We start from the raw sequence: 23,445 nt of genomic DNA on the forward strand, positions 1-23,445 counted from the left end.
TACTTCCATCAGAAATTCTTCTCTGCAGTTGACCATCATCAAGAGAATAAAGAAATTAGAATATAGTAACAGTAAGCAAAAGACCCTCAGTTAATTATGTACATCTCTCAAAAGCCTGTATTTTCCCCTGCAGACAAATTAGTACATTGTGGAATCTCTCCAGTGGGAGTCTCTTACATCTGCCCTTTATTTCTGGGCTTCTGCCCTCCTGGCCTATCTTTCCAATCTTGTTCTGGGTTATCTCCTGTAGAATAGATTCAATGACACTTTCCACTTCAGTTGGAATCTTCATTCAGATTTTTCCAAGCACATTATAAACTCTAATTCATTAACATCATCATAAATGGTAATGTCCTGTGAAAAAGAGAGGTTATGGCACCATTTAAAATAATCTTCTTGTAGTCACACATCAAATCAATGTCAGTGTAAATACTTGAACCAAGAATTGATGAATCCCAATTCCTCTTCCAGATTTACAACAGCACAGTGATTGAAACTGGAAAGAAATGTCAGTCCATGCTTTTAGAATGTACAATGCTGCACTTGGCACATAGATCTGCTAGTAGTACATGAAAGGAAAAGAACTAGGCATGATTTAGACAAGGATCTTATAAATAATATGTGCCACGTGCCTTGAAACAACCATTATCGTAATTAAATGATAATTAGCTCAATTATCATCGAATTAACTGCAGCCCAGAATACTGGAGCAACATGCCTAGAGGTCACAGAGCATGTTCAGTCCCAACTCTCCTTTTCTTCCCTGAGCAATTTCCATTGTGGTCTTTATGTGTCTCAGAGTCTCATAAAAGTGTTTTCTTATTGCTTGGACTCTCCTAAGTTTACAGAGCTGAAATAGTTAAATGCACTGTTTCATCTGTGCCTGGGATTTTAAAAATATATATAATAAAATTCTCTCACACTGCTAATCATAGCTGTTGGGGAGTGAACACTCTGTGCCCAACACTCTACTGAGTGTTTCACATCTATTAATTCATTTAAGCCTTACAACATCGTTTGAGGGGATACTATTATTTTCCTGTTCTACAGCTCCAGAATTTGAAGAGGGAAGCTTAGGGAGATTAAAAAGAAACCACCCCAAATCATGCAAGTTGCAACTGATAGAGCCAGAACGAGCATACAGAATGACTGGTTCCAGCACCTATGCAACAACCACTCTGACCTGCAACCTTTCTATATCCACGCAAAAAAAAAAATTAAAATCTCAGTGATGAATGTGTATAATAGCAGCTGCTTTTAAATGAGCAGTTGCCACTATGCAAAATGGTTTCTCGCATTAAATTTTCACAACTTTGAGACACAGGTGCTGTTATTATCATCCCCAAATTGCATATGAGGAAACTGAGGTCTGCAGCATTGAAGGAATGTGTCACTGACCACACAATTGGAGAGAACATGAACAAGAATAGCAGGCTTTAGGGTTGGCTCTCAGTCCTTTTGCTACACTGCTTCTCCTGGAAGACTGCAGAAATGTAATAAAATGGTCTTTGTTCAGTCCAGCTTTAATTGATGAGATACTAAACAGAGTCTGCACTAAATAAAATTTCATTGGAGAAAACATTTATGCTTAGCCATTTCTGAGCTCTCTTACTTGATATGCCTTTATTTTTATGGACTTGGCCTCAAATTGACTTTAGAAAGAACTTGCTTTTCCTCCAATGTCTCCTTGGTCAGTGTGATGTAACAATGACTTCTTTGCTTAAAGCAATAATTCTCAAAGAAAGGCTGAAGTGGGAAGGAGTCAGCCCCCTCCTGGGTGAGGTGTCAACATATGGGAAAGGAAAAAGGAGATGCCTGTTCTAAAAACAAAGCAGTGCTAGAGGACTGATTTTGAATGTGACATAGAGCTTGCTGTTCCATCCCCTCTAGCTGGGATGGGAAAGTTTTCATGAGGCAAGCAGTTAGCATTCACAGTGGTGTCTTGGAAAAGAAGTAAAAAAAGTTTTTATGAAATTGTTTTGATTTTGATCTTAGCATAGTCACAATTTTTTATTTTTTTTCATTGTTAATACTTTATAAAAGAGCATGAAGACTTTATGTTTAAGGAACATGGTTTTTATGTTTGAAGAAACTGATTTACACAAAGAAAGGAGTAGCTACCATATGCCTCTCCTTGGCATGATGACTTCAAAGAAAAGTTTTAATAGTGGTTCCAAGGCATTTTGAAGAACTTAGATTCCACTCATCCGAAATGAATTCTGTTCACTTTTTGAAATTTGTAAATCATGGGAAGTGTTTCTGGGGAATCCTGATCCTTACTAGGATCAGGAAATGGTTTTTAGGATAAAATTCAGATAAACTTTGGGCTATCTTGTTATAGAAAACTAAGGCTGGCTTTTTAGAGTGCCAGGTTCTCAGAAGACCTAAGAGTTTGGAAATTGTCATTTATGAACTCCAACTCTGATCATATTTACCTCAGATTGATTTTTGGCTTATAAAGAACCATGGGCCACATTCTCCACAAGTCCTGATAAACTCAGACAAAAAAGCTGGCCCTAGCCTCTCTGTGTCTGGTGTTAGTGATGAACTCTTGTTTCTCCTGTAGGGAGCTTTGTCATTGCCATATGGCACAGGGTTTTCCCAGCTTTAAACAAAAAAGGAAGATGCATTCTCTAAGGATCTTACTTTATGGAGTGTCATCTCTTGGGTAATTATCCCAAATAAGCGCCATTTTCCTAATCAAGATGCATAAAATTCATCAGTCAAGGCTGCACTCACCCAGTCTGTCCATTAGGGAACAGAGGCTTCCCATTTAGAGCCCACATTTGTCATGTCTTCTGGGTTTCCATCCTTGCATTGCCCCCGAGGCCCTGATACACACATGTGAATGTCCATACTTAACAGAGATGTATGAAAGCCGCACAGGTTTTGAATACCATCTGGTAAAAGAAAAGAAAGCAGTAGGTAAATAAATCTAATTCTTTCAGAAAATGGTAAGATTTTATTTATTTTCTTTAGTGTGTCACTCAACTATTTTATTAAATGCATTCATTCATTCAAAACTAGTCATGTTACCACCATGTGCTTGGTCTTATGCTGGCGCTGGAGATCTGTCCATGAAAAGAACAAAGACAATTGCTCTAAATGCAGATTACACCCAGTTGTGAAGACAACTGTGTTACTGAACTCACTGAGTATCAGAGCTTAGTGCTTAATACATGCCAGGTACAGATTTAAAGCTTTATGTATGTTAATTCTTCCAGCAAGCCTATGAGACACATCCTCCTATTATCCCATTTTATGAATGGGGAGGCTGAGATACAAGAACTTTAGGTAACTTAAACAAGGGCATGCAGGGCAAAAATGACACAGCTGGGATTTGAACCTGGGGTTGTCTGGCTCCGGAGCCCAGGCTTTTAGCCATGGTGCTATAATGCATTGAATAGTAGGGTGTTGTGAGAGAAAATAAAAATGGTTATGTACTTTAATTAGGTGGTCAGGAAGTGGCGCTCAAAAGAGAGGTCATTAAAGCTGAAGCATGATTGATGAGAAAAAGTTTTCCAGATGAAGTGAGTGTGTGTGTGTGTGTGTGTGTGTGTGTGTGTGTGTATGAGGTTGGGTGTTGTGTGTGAGCATGTTGCTCGTATGTTGAATTTGGGGTAGAGAAAGAGAATGATTTGTACAAGGACTCAATGACAGAGCAAGCAACTTTTGAGACTTACAGGCATTTTAGGGTGGCTGGAGTATAGGACAGTGGGGATAGAAGAGCAGAGGCAGGGCATATTTTAATCAGAAAGACACCTGGAAGCAAGGGGACATAGGGATATCTAACAGTTGACATGAAAGTATTTGGAGGACTGTCATGTGGAAAAGGGAGATGATTTATTTTGTGTATTTACAGAGGGCATAGTAAGGACTAATTGCAGAAAGTCAAAGGGAAGCATATTTTAACTTAATAAAATAGGGTAGCCCCCCCAAATTGGAAGGATACATTTGTCATTGTGCATGTATTCAAACATTTTATTTCAATTCAAGACTGATTTTTAAGTGTCTTCTATGTGCTATAGATTAGGTGATGATGTATAAAGACTCTGAACAAGGAAGATCCAGAACATAATTAACAGCAAACTAAAATCATCAAATTATATATTATTGGTATAAACAAAGAGTTATGGAAGTTAATGCTGCCTGAGTTGGGAGGGAATTAACTGAGATGTCAGAAACTGACTGAGAGGATGATTAGAGAGAATAGTTGGAGAATGTCTAGGTGGAGTTTCTCAGAGAATATTCAATAATATGAATCTGGAAATTAGAAAAGAGTCAGGGCTGGAGAGTTGGGGGGTCTTCAGTTTAAATAAGAGTCATCAAAGCAAGTGTCTACAGAGTCTAAATAAGTAATATAAATACGGGCAGTGGACAGAGAATAATACAGTAAGGTATGGCAGGGATTATGGAGAGTTGAAAAGCAAATCTCCTTCCAGAAAGCAGAACTGCAGCTCAACTCCAGCGATTGTTGCTGTGGGGGAGTGCTGTCCTTTTGTTGCCAGATCTCCTTATTTTCCAAATGAAGACAAGAACTTGGATATTTATGCTGTATTTACACAGTATGTATCTGATCTATGGATGGTTCATGGGCTGTCAGATGACTTCATCTGTTATAAGGTGATTGTTGATACTATGGAGATGAATTGAATTCTCCCAAGAGAGGAGAGCTTTGGTCTGCGTATAGTTTTAATCCTTCTCAAATGATAACCTGGTGTCATTCAGTATACAACCTCTTCTTTCTCTACATCTGAGGATTTCTTCTTCCATAGTGACATCTGATGATATTATGTAATACAGTGCCAAGCAAAGCACAAAATGTAAAAAAGAGAGAAGAACAAATGAACCTACAGTCAAATGAAGATTTGGGTGTTACAAAGAGTAATGAAATGGTTACGATGATAACTGTGGGTGCTTTATTTTGTTTTATTTTTTTAATTTTTGGGGGGGCATGGGCAGGCTCTGGGAATCGAACCTGGGTCTCCAGCTTGGCAGGCAAGAATTCTTGCCACTGAGCCACCATTGCCCCCATTGACCTTTTTAGACCTCATAAAGCATTGCTTTCCTGTAGTGCTTGTGTTATGATTCATATGGACTTAGTTCATGTACCACTTCGTACCCTAGCATGTGAAGGGTGCCACAAACAAAATGGTCTAAGAGCCATGATGAGAACAGGAACCAAATATGAAAACGCAAGAAACAATCCTTAGGAATGAGTGAAGAAGATGCTTGTTATGGGCTCTAGAATGAGACAAGAATAGTATCAACAAAACCAACATGGAAAAAATTTCAAGAAGAAAGAGATTCAATTTTTATATTATGCAACTTAAAAGTGGTGAATCCATTGGATTGGAAAAGTAGAGGTCACTAGTAACCTCTGAGTGGGCAATCTGAAGAAAAGGGTCGGCAAGAAACCAGGTTACTGTGGTCTACATAGTGGATGGAGGGTGGTGATCAATGAAGGGTGTAACTGCTTTTGCTAGTGAGTTTGGCAATAAAGGGAATGAGAGAGGCAGTACATTCCAAGGAGGAAAGGTTAAGGAAGGTTTTTTTTATTGGAGGGGAATTGATGATATATGGAGGTGAGGAAAGTGATGAAGGAAGGGATGGGATGAAGCATAAATGGAGAGAAAAGAATTAGAGCAGTTGAGAAGTTTCTTCCTTTCAAAAAGGTAAAAATATGAATCTTTGGAGGTAGCAGAGAGGAAAATTGAGGAAGCTTATACCTAATGATTCAATATTTTCTCTGAAGTAAGAGATGAGGGAAGGGGCTAGTAGAGAGGTGTGACTTGAAAAAATAGAAACAATTTGGAACTGCTGCTGTGGGAAATTTAGCAAGGGTCAATAAAAGGACTGTTGAAGTTCACACAGAGGTCAGAAACTGTTCAGTGGATGTAATCAGCACAGCTGTGAATATTTCTCCAGCAGTGTCAAGGAGACCAGGGGTAGGAAAGGGAAAAAGGGGGGTCTGTATTGCTTAGGGTTGGAGAATGACAAAACCATTTCAGCAGAAGGTCAAAGGGATGAAAAAGCTGAGCAAAGGATAAGTGAACAGATGAGTAAATAGATAATGTAATAGAGATTTCAGAGGGAAGAACAAAAAGTCAGGAGATGGCTTCTTGTCACTTGGCTAGTGAGAAAGGTCAATGTTGTTTGAGGCCAACAAACAACTATATTTGAGAGAAAAGGGAGAGCCCTGGGAAAATTATTTTTCCTGGATATCAGAATGAGGAACTCTTGCACTAGGTGGGACTTTGACCTGACTGACCTCTCTGGTTCCTTCTAAATCCAACTGTTTCTAGACGTGGAAAACCATAGCCAGTTCCTTTGCTATTGCCATGGCCACTATGGTATGTAAAGAAAGTCCTGGATACTTCAAGGTGCCTCCCAGAACTGTTCTCAAGAAACATTATGATACAGATAACATTTCTCCTTTGTATTTCTCACCTCTGATTGTAGCATCATCTTCAATTCATTCATCTTATCCCAAGAGAATTTAGCCAATGTGGGCACTACTGCAAGATAGCAAAGCTGTCCTTTGGTCTTACTCAAGTTAAGTAGTCTGTTTCGCTGTGAGTACAAATAAGGTTTCTAGTTTTTATTCTCATTTTCTCACAGCTAAAAGGAGCTTCACTCTCATATAAGCTTTTTTACTTTTCTGATTCACGTGACAAGGCAGCCATCCCTATTTGCTTCATTTTTATCAATTCTTACAGCTTTTACTGGATAGCGAGTAATATTTGGAGGAGGAGAGCAGATGTAAAGAATGGGAGAATTTAATCTCCTCCTCCTGAAATAAAGCAAGAGACTCAACACCAGGTGCTTCCCTACTCTGAATCCCATCTCTCATGTCATACAGCACTTTTGTATCCTTCCCAATTTCTCTACAACTCCCAGTAAACCTTATTGTACTTGCCACTGGCCTTGACTTGGAGGTATTGGGAAACACAGAGGTCAGACAGGGGTTATTTCTTCAGTAAACCCACAAATTTCACCCTAGGGACCAGCTCCCTTGCTGTTGAGACAGCTAAATGCACTAAGCAACACATTTAAAATATGCTCCAGACTCTGTGGAACCATGGGGTTTGGATTCTTGCCAAGGTTTTAGTGCCTCTTGGTGTACTTATGATCACCATGCCCATGCAATTTTCTATTGGAGAAAAGAATGTATATTGTTATCTCTAGAGTGAAAGTCAAAGTCAAGCCTTGAAATGAAAATAAGAGATTCAACAGCAGGTTCTATCTGTACGAACTTTTATTTTGTTGCATTTAAGCTTCTTTTCCTAGTGCACCATCTCTACAAGAATACTTCTTGAGGGTAAGGACTATGCCGTCGACATCTAAATCTCCAGTTTAGCACAAATTCCTGTACTAAGGTACATGTTCATTAAATGTTGTAGACCTTTACCAAATTCAGAATGCAAAATTTCCGTCTCCATCTATATTCCACAGGTTGATAAATATGAAGTGACTTCTCTTACTTTGCATCTGTAGCCAAGTTATTTAGATTTTTTTCAGTGTAAAGTACTGGAGAATCCCACCACTAAAGGAACCTAGATAAAGTGATGGGAAAATTTTGCTTTGTGGAATTTGAAAACCTCATTTTTGAATTTTTGCTCAACAACATAACTAGCTTCATGAGGATAAGATGCTTAAACTTTCTGTGCCTCAATTTCCTCACCTGTAAAATTAGGTTTTATGAGATCTTTCCCTTAGCTTTGTAAAAGGATAAAGTTTTCCCCTGTTTCTTTTTTTTTTTTTAAGCATGGGCAGGCACCGGGAATCGAACCTGGGTCCTCGGCATGGCAGGCAAGCACCTACTGAGCCACTGTGGCCTGCCCTCCCCTATTCTTTTATTCCTGTATCTCTGCCAATACCATCCCCATATCTCTATGAGAGTGTTGTCATAGTTACTGCTATGCTTCTTCTACGAAACTATGTGCATAGACCATGATATGTCCTCTTACAAGGAACTAGGGTGAAGTCAGTTCTCACTATGCATTGATAATTATATAAGATACTGTGTGACATGCTCTGGCCACACTGATCTCTGTACTAGTGTCCACAATCCACTCATAATAATTCATGAAATGGATGATCAGCCATCTACCCAGTGGTCTGCATGCACAGCCTGCTCTCCTTCTTTCAGGAACCAGAAATTTAGAAATATCCTGGAGCCTGGGAAACTTCCCTAAATTATTTATCCATTCAGCAAGTATTTATTAAGCACCTACTGTATGCTTAGCCTGGGGACATGATGCTGTGTCACACTGTCTTTGTTCTTAGGAACATTTACTCTAGAAGGTGACTCACATTAATCACATATTCCCACAAGGGTAAATTTCCCACTCTGATGATTGCTCCCAAAAGGTAGAATGTGGGGCTACTTGGTACAGATATTCCAGCTAATCAGGAAGGACAGGAAGAGCTTATCTAAGGAAGTGACCAAGGGCGGAGTTCTGATGAATGGATGGCATTAGCTAGAAAGGGACCCAAGAGCATGGCAATTACAGAGAACAGCATGTGTCAAGCACCTCTGGCATGAGGGATGTCATGAGGGTTTGGGATGAATGAAACTGGCATGGCCAGAGCACAGAGAAGTTCAAGATAAGATTTGCAGAATGAGCAGTTTAAGGAGTTAGGCTTTTATTGGAATTGCAGTGGAAAGCTTCACAATGATGATATCCTCTGAAGAATGATCTGGCATTGTAGAAGCTAGCCCAACCTGTTTTCTGGAGAATGTCTAATGCTAATAAAGAAATCTGTGTCATCAAGGATTGCCCCATCTCTCTTTGCTAACCAAGAAGGTCATGATTTCTCAGTGTCCTTGTCCCAACTCACCATGCCAACTTAAGAGAAAGATGAGATGTGTCCTTCCCCAGTCTCATCCCCTTGTCTGTGTACTAGTATAGAATGTCTGGTGCCCAAGTGGGCAGAAAGAGTAATAACTGTTGTTTCAGTTTGCCTGAGCTAATCTATCACATCTCACCCAGAGATCCCAGCTCCACTCTCTGAGCATTCTGTATCCTGAGGTGAAATACATACATAAATAAATTAAGTAGGGGACTGTTTGGAAATCCTCTTTATCACTTAAGCATACTCATTTATTTAGCAAAACATCTATAATTTTTAAATTGCTTGATTTAGCAACTGGCTATTTGGAATCTTCAAGGAGTCCCAGTTAGGAGGAGTGCTTCCCCTTTACCTGCAAAAACAAGGCAGGCTTTTGATCGCTGGAATTAATTACATGCAATAATTTTCATTGCTAGCAGCAGTAAGCAACTGGTTCCTGCAGGGCCCAGGCTGAATTCTCTTGCTAATTCCCTTTCCATGCTTGTCCCGCCCTCTACACCTACACCCTTTCTTTATGCTCAATGGGTTCAATTCAAGGAGGGAAATTACAATTAAAACATTTTCTAAGTTCCAGTTTTCTCTGTGACTGCCCATAAGACTGCGAACAATCGCAATTCACTGTTGTTGTTTTTTTCCAAATACAGCACAATGACAAAGTTTCCAGGAATTTCTTCCTACTGACTCAGGCCCCCCAGAATGAGATAATGCATTTGAAAATAACTCCACAAGGAGTTTTAAAACCAGGGGCAAAGGAGAGGAGGTTTTCTCCTAGAGGGGTGGGAGAGAAATTGCAATGATGACTAACTTTTCTCAGGGCAGGACGCACTTGTCTGGTGGTTGTGTGGATCAGTTGACAATGGCTTATGGCTTTTCTGTCTTCCTTCCTTCCCCGTTAATTATTCATACCTCTGATACCAAGAGAGGGGTCTTGTTTTTCCTTTTAGGTGTAATTAGAGTAATCAAAGGGTTTGTAATACGCATGTGTTTTATTTCTCTGGCACTATTCCTTGTTTTTTCCCAAGCAAGAGAAGAATATAAAACACAAAACAAAAACCCTCAGGCTCTGGGTTTTGGGAATTCTTGCAGGGAAAATTGGTTTTACCATAATAGCATTTGCAGCAATAATTTTGAGGTGAACAACCTGAAATTATTCCCTTAAAAGCAATAATTTGTCTAGTATGTATTTTGAGAAGGGAGAAGGAGTAGGTGATAATTTAGGTGAATTTTAACAGGGCTTATCTTTATATTTTCTGATAAATGAAAAAGCAAAACGTTGGTGTATTCAACTAGGATGTACATTTGCATTTGGTTTTGTTCTATTGAATAGAGTCTGGTTTGAATGACAAATTAAAATCCCAGCTTTCAAACACTGAATTCTTTTGTTCAGAATTTACACATTCTTGAAAGGAAAGGTGCCCAAATACGGTTATCCTTTAAAGGTAAGAAGGTTAGTCAAACAATGAATTGACAATTATTCTACCTTTTATATTAACAAAACCTTCTTCTTTCAGGGCAACATCCATGGGAAATATTGTTTGAAAGATATTTTGCCATACCATCTCACAGACATTTCCATGGTGACAAATTGGTATGTCATAAACAAGGCTGTGCCATCATTGAAAACAATTTGAATGGGAAGTTTAATGAGGAGAAGGGGTAAAAATCAGGAGCAATATACTGCTTTAAGGTTTTGTAACCTATTTGTGCTTGCTCAAGATAGAGAGACCTCTAAAACTTTACCACTAAGGGACCAAGAAAAGAATTTAACATCTTGGAATAATAGGTTCTTTTTGTTTATTGACTTGAAAACAAAGTGAGAATTTTGATATAGGTATAATAGTACTAAAAATTTTCTCACTGAACCCACTCCTCAGAGTGTATATTTTCATATTATTTATCTTGGTTAATGTACCTGTTTCCTTGCTTTTGTGTATCAACATATGGATAGAAATCTCTGTGTGTGAAGAAGTCTACAACACTTTATAAGTATTTTGATCATTCATGGGAAACTAAAGCAAGTAAGGATGAATTCGTAACGAATTAAGAAGTGTATTGTTTATGAACCATCTTAAGCTAGTCAGTCAATTTCTTGTAATCATGGAAGTTTTACATTTGGCCTGGACTTTTGAGTTCTTTCCTAGACCAAGAGAATTACATGGTCAAACGTAGAGATAGTGACGCAGCCATCAGGAGAATCCAGGTCTTGTCTTTTTCATTCCATAGCACCACAGTACCAGCAGGGAAGTAAAGTCTCTTAATAACAGCCAGATTTAAGAGGGAACAGGATTTCTTCTCCATGTTGTTGTAAAAGGTATGGGGACCCGGGGAGTCATTACAGTCTTTCTAGGGATGGAAACAGTTCCACTCATCCTTCTAAGAAGAGTCCCAAGGAAATGCTCAAGAACAGTGCTGGGCTAGGAAAAGGTAGAGTCTCTGGGTTGGCTGAATTAAATCAAATCCCTAAGATTGTTTCTTAGTCTCCAGCTGGCTTCTTAAGCATCTCTTATTTTTTCTTCCACCAGCCTCAGAGCCTAGACCCACCATACCTCTTTCTTTTCTTTTTGTGAAAACTACAAAGAAAATTCACAAAAATATCAAGAAAATACTTGTTTTTCTATGTAAGAATCAACTGCTATTAGTAATTAGCATAATTTTCTTCAATCTTAATTATAAAAGTAACATATATATATATATTTTTTCTTTTCTTAAAAAAAAATCCATAAGGTTGAAGTCCTCTTATGTGCTTCCTCCACAACCAGTTTCTCTACACCTGAAGTCCCATAAAAATCATTGTTTTGAATTCAGTGTAGATGCTTTTAAAACTATACATTTGCAGCCATATTTGTATAGCTAGAGAAAATACAGCATATGCTATTTTATATGCTGCTTACAATTTACTTACATAATAGAATGCTAGTTGCATTGTTTCACAACTTGCTTCTTTCTTTCAGCATTGTGTTTTTCACATCTAACTCCCTGATAGGGTGGGCAGGCAGTGGCATTTGAATTGGATCTTGAAAGATGGGCAAGGTTGTGGCCGGCCAAGAAAGGAAGAGATGATACATGCATTGGCACTGAGTTCATAAGAACATGGAACAGACTGTGGAAAGTCAAGGTTGCTAAGTCAAGAGGGCTGGGGGAAGGTTAGTAAGAGGTGAAACAGAAGATTAAATAAATCCAGCTATGAAAACCATGTATCCTAGACCAGAGAGTTTTAAATTTTACTGAGAGGCTAGGGATATTCTAAGGAAATGTAAGAGGACATAAAATATTTATTGCTTACAGAAGATCATTCTAGCTCATTTCTAAGTAGCCTGAAATACTTACAGAAATGTTGTTGAGAGAGCAGACATGAGGCTGTGGGCATATTGAAAGATTGGAAGCCACTCAAGTACAGTCTGTCCCTTTAGAAGTTATTACCTTCTATAGATATCTTACTATCCCTTAAAAAACACACAGGGAACAAAGGCTTGGGAAAATACCTACAGATCCCTGGAAGTAATATGTGAAAGAGTCTCTCTTATCTGTCCCTAATTCTTTGATTTTGTTCTCAGAGGCAGGGTTTTTCACTATATTAGTACAATAATTGTAGAATATGCATTTGTTTTAATCATATAAGAAGTGGTTTTGTTATAAAAGAAAATACTTTAATTGTAAGCCTGTTAGACAAAGGGTTTTGTCAAACATTTTCCTGAAAAAAAAAACAACCAACGTTGGAATAAAGGAAAGGATGAGCCCCAAAAAGTCTGTAACATTTGGTCACAGTCACATGCTGAGTGAAAGACAGAGAATTAAATCTAGAGATTTTAATTCTCTAGACCATGCCTGCTACCTTGTATTTATGTCTTAATAACATGTGCAAATGTAGCCTAGCTGTTATGGGGACAGTGGGAAGCATAAATTTGATTTTTCCTGCCTTCTCCACATTTAAAGTCTCCACTTGTTGGCTGAATTAACATAGTATTTTAGCATTTAATTTCCTGGGGGTACCAGATATTTTATTTGGTGCATTTGTTTTATTTGTGTTGTAGTTGTTGGGTTGTTTAAAATGAAACTCAAAAAAAGGAAAGAATGGCACAACCCAATAAATATGTAGTTTAATAATATTCACTGAATACGTATGCCCAGTGAATCTAAGTCCAAATAAACATTCTCCTATGAAGAATTATTAGATGTTTCCTGTCCTCCTCTGGATTTTCAGTTATTATTCAAGTTGGTGGGAGGTTTCAGAGAGAGGGCAGGAAAGGAGACAGAATAGGAAAAGCCTTCTGCAGAACAGGTCCTCAAAACCTTTAAATTTGATTGATTAACATGTTAATACTCACAAGAGACTTACTGTGTGATAGTCTAGGGACTCCAACATGGCATCTTTTTATGTAAGCTAGATCCCTGAGAATGATGAATTAAAGCATACACCAAATTTCCTTCCAGGGCACAGAGCTCCTTTTTGCTAGGACTTTTGGTTACACATGAAAGGTATTAAGGTTGTCATTGGAAATGACATGGAAACAACAGAGGAAAATGTAAGGCAAAGACTGGAAATCCATGGACAGTTTGAATGCCTTCCCATCTCTTCTCTATCAGTGGCTTTAATTTCTTCTCTATCTTTGTCCCTCCCTTGTCCCCTCCCTTCACCAGATTGTTTTAGCACTGTGATTTTAGTCATAAACCCATACCATTGGAATGAAGATATTCATTTATCCATTCATTCAATAACTGTTTGCTGAGCTACTGCTGCATGTCAGACCCTGGGGACATAGTTCTGAACCAAATGGGCAACATTCCCTGCCTTTATGGAATTTTCTTTTGGGGGCACTAAGAGTGGTTAGACGAAATAACGAAATAAAGTTTATGATTTATTAGATGGTGCAAAGTACTATGGAAAGGAATAAAGCAGGAAAAAAGGACAGGGATTTGAAAGTGAAAGTGCTATATACTATGGAGAGGAATAAAGTAGGGAAGACATCACCTACTATTTTTTTAGGTCCTTATTATGTAATCATTAAAACTTCCAGGAACTTTCCCTGAAAAGTGACATTTGAGTCCCAATATCCAGTGTAATTATATTGAGACACATTATCGTCACTTTTTAAAATGTTATCCCTGTGTACATCCATGCAAATATTTTACTTCCAACCCATACAATGTGGTGGATTTTTGGCAGTCTTAAAATTTAAGACATCTAGACCCTTAATTGAATTCTTATAGGTGGAAAACAATATAATAAGAGAAAAGCTGTATGATGACTTACGAGAGATGTTCAAGACAAATCGAATGTGCTGGTCAAGTTCTTTCCTTCCATTCCTAGTTCCTTTTCTTTGCTCCAGCCTTAGGGTTTGGTGTGTGTTGGAGTTTGTTTCTTTAGCATACTAATGTCACACCAAATTAGGGAGAATGTACTGACCCTTTAATTAACCAATGTATTATATACAAGCCTCCTGTGTTTGTTCTGGATAACACCAGGCATCACATAAATTGGTAATTTGACTGTCAGTTTCTATAATGTCCTTGACAGTAAAACAAACACAACACCATGTGATTCTATTATGGAATAGTAGAATTGATCTTCAGATAGTATGGTAAAAGGAAGGAGTGAAGTCTCTCTCCATTCCCAACAAAGAAAGAGAGAATGAGAAAGAAATTAGAAATTTAGGAATACTCTCAATGTGTTGCTAAGTCACTGCAGCCACTTTTTGTCAGATGCATGTGTGAAAATAAACAAAATATGGTTCCTTACTATTTCATAGCCTTGAGTAATTTAAGATCCTTCGATACCTTTTGGAAAACAGAGAAATATTCCACCCACAGTCAGTGCTTCTTCATAGCCTCTTTCTACATTCTCTCCTCTTTATTCTCTTTATTGTGCTTTTTTTGTTGTTGTTTTCTCTTTTAGAGACATTTGCATGACATCAAGATTTTGGGAGTGAAAAATCTTTGCCTTTCCTTGCTATGATTCCACACCTGAATTCACAATCCCTTCCTCACTCTACTCCCCACCCTCTTGTCTGTGTTTTGTTTCCCTGTTTTCTGAGGGGGGATAAGTCAACCAAAACACAGATGTGAAGAAAACCAAAAACAAGACCATGGTTTTAACATAAAATTTCCTAATAAGAGTAATTATTATATATATATATAAAGCCTTTATACTGGGAGAATTTAGGACCACTACTATGCTAGAAAAAAATAATCACAATTATTTACAAATATTTGTATTCAGTGTCTCTCTTGGAAGGTGTGCAGACATGTTGGGGATGTGACATGTCTTTGGGACAGAGCAAGCATATACTTAAGCACATCAGTTTAGTGATGTAGCAGTAGAGTATTAGGGACAGCCTAGGAGCACCTCTTGCTCTTGAGCATTTAGTGTCAACTTCTTTCTACCCATTAGCATTCTAAGCTGATCTATTATTTTAAAGACTTCTTTATTTTTCTCTTGAAAGGACTTGAGAATCTTTGATAACTGGACTTCTTGGATATCCCACCAAATATATTTAAGTGTGTTTTTGATGGCTTCTCAGTTGTGCCTTTTTATATTGAATAGCCAGAGGTTAATTGTTCCAATTTAATAAGAGAAACACATTTTAAACACCCACAAACACACATACACATACACAAAGAATTGAAAGTTATCTTGTTGTTATGCATCTTCATTAGCAGTTGGCCCAAACTTTAACAATGAAAGTAACTTTAGATAGATGGAGGATGAATGGATGGATGAATAGATTGTAGACATAAATAAATAGATATGTATAGATGATTGGTACTTAGAGATGAAGTAACTACCATTATCATTTCCATTGTGATTCAGAATAAATCTTGACAGAGCCTTTGATTATTATTCACATTTGAGACATACTCTTGGTATATAGGTGAGTGCTATTCTTGAGCGACAGGTTGCTTCTGAGTTTTTTTGTTTTGTTTTGTTTTTTTAACCACTTCTTAGGCCCTGTGCAGAATACTAGGGGAAAAATGTTTCTCTGACTTATCTAAATTTCTGTGAAGTTAGTTAAGATTATTTAGGTACCAATATGTGATTCTACATGACAGTTCGGTTAGATTTCAAGTCCCAAAAACTTTACTAAGGAAGAATCTAGGCAGCCTACATTTTCATACTTGTTAGAGTGGTTATCATTGGGATCCTGGCCTTCTCCAAAACCTTCAGATTTTGACAGTTGCATTGATGGTGCTTACTCTAGATACTGTATTTAAAACAAAAAAAAAACATTGAGCAGATCACAGCCCTCTGAGTTTTAGTAACTTCATTCAAAAATTGAATAGCTGGGGCTGGGATAAAAAAAATTATAGTTTAGCATGTTAACAAATAATTGTTCTGGTTTTAAAACATGCAGAAAAGTCTTTGTTCTAACACAAAATTGCCTGTAACCTTGGATATGTCAACCAGTCTGACCTACTTGATAATTGGGCTTATATCACAAGGTAGTTGTGAGAACTATGTGAGATAGTGAGATAGCATGTATGCAAATGCTTAGTAATTCTCAAGTACTATATAAACGCTAGTTATTGTTGCTGGATTGATTGGATTCTGGTGGTACCATTCAATGACCGTGTGACTAAGATGATTATTCCTTGTACTCAATTTCCCTACCTGCCATCCCTCCCTTATTTTTCCATTGTGGTTATTATGTGTTGACATCTCACTATGAGACTACACATTTTTTTCCAAGCTGGAAGTCATGCTACCTGCAATCAGCAGAATCATTTTTCTCTTTTGGGGATATTCTGAACAATTGAAATAACATCAGGGAGCCCAAGTGTTAATTTTACAGATAGATTTTAGAATGCAAAGATAATATTGACATGCCTTTAACTACTTCCCATAGGAAGCTGCTCCAGATGTGTATCTTAGAGACAAATTGGCATGTATTCTACTTACAGACATTGCATTGGACTATGAAAGAAAGCTGCAGATTAAAGCAACATTTTTCTCCTACTGGGTGTGAATTAAATCAATGTTGAAATAGGAGTCCTGTTAATTTATGTGATAGAGGTTACCAGAAACAGTATTTAGTGGCTTAGGTCCTTAAATGAACTGGAAAATTTTTGCAATATGGAGAATGTTAACTGCAGCCTTTTCTTCTCAGTCCCTTTCCTTGGCAACTATTCCTAACCCTTCTTTAAAATCCAAATCAGAGATATATTAAAGGGCTCTATTTCCATTTTATTTCTTCCTATCTGCACAGTTGCTATAGACACTCATTCATCTCTTGAATCCATTAAATATCAGTCTTTAGTAAGGTAGTGTAGTAAAAGAGTTAAATGAACATTTTCTCAAGCAAGACTGCCTGTGTTCAAATTCTGGCTCTGCTACTAAGCTGGCTGTGTGACATTGGGCAAGTTATTTAACCTCTCTGTGCCTCAGTATCCACCTCATAAGAGGACTATTAGGAAAATTAATGAGTTATTCTCTCTAAAGTGCTTGGAACAGTTCCTGGTTCATATTAAGTACCATATAAATTTTTGTTAAAGAAAATGAGAGTTTGGTGAATTATCAGCATTTTGCTCACATGATAATGAACATTGCCTTCCACCGTGTAGGTACTCAATAAATATTTGATGACTAAATAAGTCAGTAAATTGGAGCGAGACAGAGGATCCGTGGGATCATTCCAGCTTCACTACTAAATAGCTATGAGAGCTTGCACATCTACTTAATCTCATCTGTAAAATAATAATACTTATCCAACATATTTCATAAGTTAATTATAACCATCAAAGTGAAAATATACTTCCAGTAAGTTAATATGTATGCGTGGGTGTTATTACATTTATCATCATCAAATTACTAAATCAATTCCAGCAGAATATATTTAGTTAAAATTGGTTAGATATACCTGGTCCAGAGATTGACATGCATAATGCATGCTAAGACCTAGAAGCTGGCAGCATATATCAATTACAAGGCACATAGAAAAGTGTTTCAAGTACCCCATCTCAGTGAAGAAGACTTTTCATTTTCCTACCTGGTCAAGCTAGCTATAGTTGGACACTTCTTATCGTGAAAGGGAAGATGAGCAAATCCTGAGTCTGGTTTTCCTTTATCACATTCTTCTACCCTGTTAGGCCAGAATCTGAGGACAGTGGGTTGGAGCTGTGAGTTTTTATGCTGATGGATGTTGCAGTGTATAATTCCTGACCCGAAACAGGCCCCTCTTCCACTGCTGCTGGCATATCTTGCTGTGTTGATGAGTCTGACAGGCAAACATATAGAGGCATATCTCATATGCTGATCTGTGAGGGAGATAAGCCCTTGTTTTGCTTGACTGGAAGGAAAACAAGCAGGTGGCAGAAAACCCTGCATTGATTTCTCCTTGGGCTGAAACTGCCAGGATAAGATAGGATCCTCCTTGGGCAGACTCCAGCCTCTGTCATTTGATCATTTGACTCAAGTTTGCCAATCCATTGAAGTGAGGGGCATGTTTCTTCCTCCCTCAACACCTCTACTTTGTTTCCTGAGTTCATAAACTACTGCCACTATTTTGTGTTGGGTTTTGTGATAGAGAAAATTGAAAGTCAAGTAGTGTCAGAGCTTAAAAACTCTCAATTCATTTGCTCTGTGAACTTGATGCATTTTATTTTTACTCCTTGGTTCTGGTTTTGCACCTATGAAGCAGGTCCATTTCAGTTAACCATAATTTCTGCAGAATAAATTTACTTTCTTGTTGAAGAGAGGCTTTGTAGCTGTACACAGGGGCTGTTAGATGAGGATTGAGAGACTGCAAAGCAACCTGCCCCAAGTAGAGCTCGCATTTTTGATGTGCAATTATAAAATTGTGGGGTTGTTTTCTTTTGGTATATTTGTCGTCATGGTTCAGATCTTGTGCTTTCCAAAATAGACTTTAAACAACTTGTGAGCAGTAAGCCAGCGATAATGGGTAGACACTATTTGAAGGGATATAAAATAAGTGCCTCTTACCAATCCAGTGCATCAGGAGAATGTGATGGGATTCCTTCTCCCTCACTTAAAATTTTGATTTTGCAGATCTGTTTTTATTACTGCCCTCCCCTTTCTGATTCCTGATTATTATTAATTGGTTCCAATGGTGTATGTTTCAGATCTTTAATTAAGTTCTCTTTCTATCTAATTCTATGCCAAAACGTATTTTTCATTTTTCTTCCTGCAATGCTCTAATATAAGCTGATGCCAAGTGCACGCTGTTTGTTTGCATTCTCTGCAGATTCACCTGCAAAGAGGACTAGGGCAGTAGCATTATTCCAAGTAGCTTTGCAAATATCCATTCTCTGCCCTCCATGTGGATGGCAGATGGGGCAGAAGAGAGGAATATAAAATAGGTGTCCTTCCCAGGCCTTAACTAATTTATGAGGGAGATGAAAAATGGCAGATCAGCTACCCCTGGCCCTTTGCCAAACTGTGCAGTAATACTGTTAGCTGAGATGTGATCTATAGATAAGGCCTGGTCTGCATGGCCCTCTGGGTTGTTCTCCTGCAGTCGCCAAGCCCCTCTTGCAGCTTTGCAGTGAGAGCCAACCACATGGGTAGGAGCTTTGCCTTATAGGAAGAAGCACAGCCTCTGGAGAAGGAAAGTGCTGGAAACGGTGTTCTTGCCTAATTTGTCATTTGACTCTTGATTCCCAACTCTTGTTTCCTAATGCTGTTTCTCCTCATCCATGGGGTTTCTTCTTAGATCATGATGACCAGGGAGGAGCATGGCGTTTGTACTAATTATCTGTTGTTGAATAACACATCACTCTAAACCTAGTGGCTTACATCTCATCCACCCTGGCATTTGAAAAGGAGGAGGAAGTTCTAACCCAAGGACAAAAGGAAGAAAAAAGCTTACTGGATTCCTTTGATGATCAAATGTATTTACATGGTATAGGAGTGCCCCGAGGAATCTCAGATGAGTGTAAGGCTAGGAATCAAGTAGCTGCAGGATTTGAGTCATCATTATTCTGATGGGTCACCATCCACAAAAATGTGGATCAGCAAAGATTTATCAGTTACACTGAGGATGCAGTTAAGGGAATAGCAGAACAGTTGGATGCTACTAGCTGAATGACATGGGAGAATAGGATGGCCTTAGACATGATGCTGGATGAAAAGGGAGGCATATTTGTTATGGTTGGGGGTAGTTGTTGTACATTTATCCCCAATAATACAGCCCCAGATGGGACTATCGCCAAAGCTTTAAAAGGCCAAAGGGCCTTATCTGAAGAATTGGTGGAAAATTCAGGCATTGATAACCCCCTCATGGGATGGTTAGAAAGCTGGTTTGGGAAATGGAAAAGAGTGGCACTGTCCATGTTAACTTCTTTAATCACTGTAACTGGGGAACTCAGAACACTAGTGCATGACATCATCCTGTGTGCCCAAGGGCTGGCTCAGAGACTCACTGAAGCTGCCCTAACCAAGCAAATGCCTGTTCAGTACAGGCAAAACAATTTGTACCTCCTTAAAGAGGAAGATCCCTATGATGACGAGTGTGAAAAAGCCCTTATCAAATTTGGAAAAAAACTTAAATGTGATAACTAAAAGAGTTTAAAAAGAAAGAGGGGGAATTTCTAAGATTAAAATTAAGTTTAGCTTTCACACAAGATGGTGCAGGATGAGAGAAACAGAACTCACTTAACGAAGGGCTGCAAAATGGCTCAGACTGGTCTTGCAGGCAGGGAAAGGGGAGGGCCTCTGACAAAAGCCTAGAATTGCACCAAATCCTCATATAGGTAAAAGCATGTTTAAATAAGTAACGACCAGGGAACTTACTATGTTATGCTGAAATGTAAAGCATAATCAAAAGTGGGGACCTTTGGCAGGGAATTTGAATTAGTTAGACTCTTTGGATAAGCTTAATCTCTGGAATATCCAGTCAGTGAAGAAACAGGGGAGAGACCTGCATGCTAAGTTTAGGGTATAAAATCTGTGGCATTCTATTGCTTGGCACGCTAGCCATGTTTTGGTTATGCAGCCATTCTTGAAATACCATGAATAAATTCTTTTCCTCTCCAAAAAAAAAAAAAAAAAAAAAAAAAAACATGTAGTGGCTTAACACAACAGGGAATGTGTTTTCTCTCACAGTTTCTGTAGGTCAGGGATCCAGGAGTGGTTTAGCTGAGTGCTTGTGGCTGAGAATCTCTCACCAGGCTACATTCAGGCTAACAGCCAGCTTTTTAGTCATCTCTAGGTCTCAGTTTGGCAATGATCTGTTTCCACATTCATTCACATGTTTATTGGTGGCTGTTGAGTCCTTGCTGGCTGTTGGTTGGAAATATAAGTTCCTTGTTACGTGGATCCTGCCATTGGGCAACTGAAAATTTGGTAGCTGCCTTCCTTCAAAGTGAACAAGAGAGGATGCCCGAGATGGAAGTCACTGTCTTTTTCCCCTTAATCTTGGAAGTGACATCCTACCACTTCTGCTGTATTCTACTCATGTCTTTGAAGTGAGTCAATTCATCCAGACTGCACTCATGGGGGATGGATGATATAAGAGCCTGAATACAAGGAGGTGGAGGTCATGGGGGGCTGTCTCACAAGCTGCCTTCCAAAGGTGTAAGTAGCATGTTGGGATGCCTACATCACAGGGTTTGCTGAGATTGTATGTTTGATGTACCATCAATCCCAGCACAGCCCAGTCCGTGGTAGCACTTAGTATCTACATCACCTATGAAATTCTGTCCCTTTTATTAAAAAGATGAGCATCTTCCTTCCTGTTGCTAAGAGATTAACTTTTGTTCTTATCCTGTTGGACAATTCCCTTTTCGTGTTTTACTTTTCCAGTTACTGTAGATTCAGTAGAATGCGTTTAAATATGAAATTAATCATGAAAAAATAAGGGATAACCAGAATGGGCCTAGAATTACCTTGCTTGCATTACCTTTTTAACCATAATTAGAAGCTGCATCTTTAGGGCAGGGTTGCTGTTGCCAATCTTCCATAGCAGAGATGAGAATTGAATTCTCTCATGACCCAGAAAGCACTGTGCTGATCTGGTCTAACCTGGAAGTTAAATGAACACAAAGTAAAGCACACAGTGTATGTATGCAATTGCCTCAACTTTAATAAGAAATAACTACTAAAGAACATTTTCAAAATCATTCTTTAATACCATGGCAGAAATATATATATATATATATCTAATTTTGGTAAAATGCATAACATAAAATTTACTGGTTTAACCATTTTTAAGTGTATGATTCAGTGGCAGTGGCATTAATTATTTTTGCAATGCTGTGAAACTATCACTACTCTCTATTTTCTAAATTTTTTCATCACTCTATGAAGAAACTCTACCCATTAAGCAATAATTGCACATCCCCCCACCCCAGTTGCTGGGGTCTAATTTACTTTCTGTATTTATAAATTTACCTATTGTAGATATTTCATATAATTGGAATCATATAATTTTATCCTTTTGTGTCTGGCTTATTTCACTTAGCATAATGTTTCCAAAGTTCATCTATGTTTTAGCATGTATGAGGACTTTATTCCTTTTTATGACTGAATAATTTTCCATTGTGTATATATATATATATATATATATATATATATATATTTATATACCACATTTTGTTTGCTCATTCATGTATTAATGGACACTTGCATTGTTTCCACCAATACAATATCAAGCATATAATCTGAGGCACTGGGTAGAGAGCCTCAGAGTGCCCTCCTTTAACCTGGGAAACAAACTATTTCTCCTGAATTCTTCTGTAGTTGCCCCTTTACAGAAGATGGTAAATTATCATCCTTGTCAATCCCATTGTCAAAAGACATTTATGAGGCTTCTGTTTCCACATCAGTCAGTACAAAAAGTGTTTCATGTGGCCCCTGACCTTTATGGAAATTATAAAGATAGATAACAATGACCCAGGTGTAAAATTGAAAATTAAACTACAACTGAAATGGAATGTCCTATAGGACTAAACCTAGCGGTTGTAATGCAGCTCAGAGCCTTTCAATTGGTGATACTATATGAGGCAAATTCCACATTACAGCACGACAATGCAGGGCAAAAATACGACAATCACATGATTCAGTCTGTGATAAAATACTACACTAGATGGTATGATTTGCTTTATTTACATTATGTTCAGGCAAAAGGCCAAAAACATCTGTCAGGGAGAGTGTAGCCCTATTTGCTGAGAATATCTGGGCAGATTTTCCAAAGCTGAGAAAGCAGGAGTTTTATTTAATTTTAGTTGTTTTACAGAGAAGGATGCTAGCTGGGGGTGGGGTACTTAGAAATGCATGTAGATTTATGTAAACATTCCAATGAACTTGTAGATAAGTGAAGTCATGTTCAGATTGCTTGAAATGTCACGATAACGCGTCTGAAAGATTATTCCCTTCTGGTGTGTTTTGTTTAGAATGACACTTAAAAGATTTCCAGGATTCTGGCTGTTGCTCTTAGAATCCAAGGATCTCTGGAAGGAATCAAACGTCAGAGGTCATAGAATTCAACCAGCCATGAAGTGTTTTTAACCACTATTTTAGTGATCCAAGTAACATCATAACCTCAAAAGGAGAAGAAAACATGTATGTACTATCCATCAATGAGCATGCAGATTTTTGGCAGTTGATTCGCAGGGTAGATGCCCTGTTTTGCACTGCTC

At 38.1% G+C, this 23,445-nt stretch overlaps 1 protein-coding gene and 1 long non-coding RNA gene across 3 annotated transcripts in view; one reads left to right on the forward strand and one right to left on the reverse strand.

Annotated features, from left to right (window-relative positions):
* The window catches only part of NRXN3 (neurexin 3), a 1,607,649-nt gene that overhangs the window by 838,301 nt on the left and 745,903 nt on the right, over window positions 1–23,445 (forward strand). The gene's annotated exons all lie outside the window — the stretch shown is intronic.
* Window positions 72–13,302, reverse strand: LOC143651306 (uncharacterized). Of its 2 annotated transcripts, none has more exons than XR_013159959.1 (3): window positions 13,193–13,302; window positions 2,740–2,900; window positions 72–354 (listed from the first exon to the last, which is right to left on the reverse strand). It is a non-coding gene; the product is annotated as an uncharacterized LOC143651306 (long non-coding RNA). The 2 variants fall into 2 exon arrangements; XR_013159958.1 differs by having other exon boundaries at window positions 13,182–13,302.

The sequence above is a fragment of the Tamandua tetradactyla genome, chromosome 12 (assembly GCF_023851605.1).
Source record: "Tamandua tetradactyla isolate mTamTet1 chromosome 12, mTamTet1.pri, whole genome shotgun sequence".
NCBI lineage: Eukaryota > Metazoa > Chordata > Mammalia > Pilosa > Myrmecophagidae > Tamandua > Tamandua tetradactyla.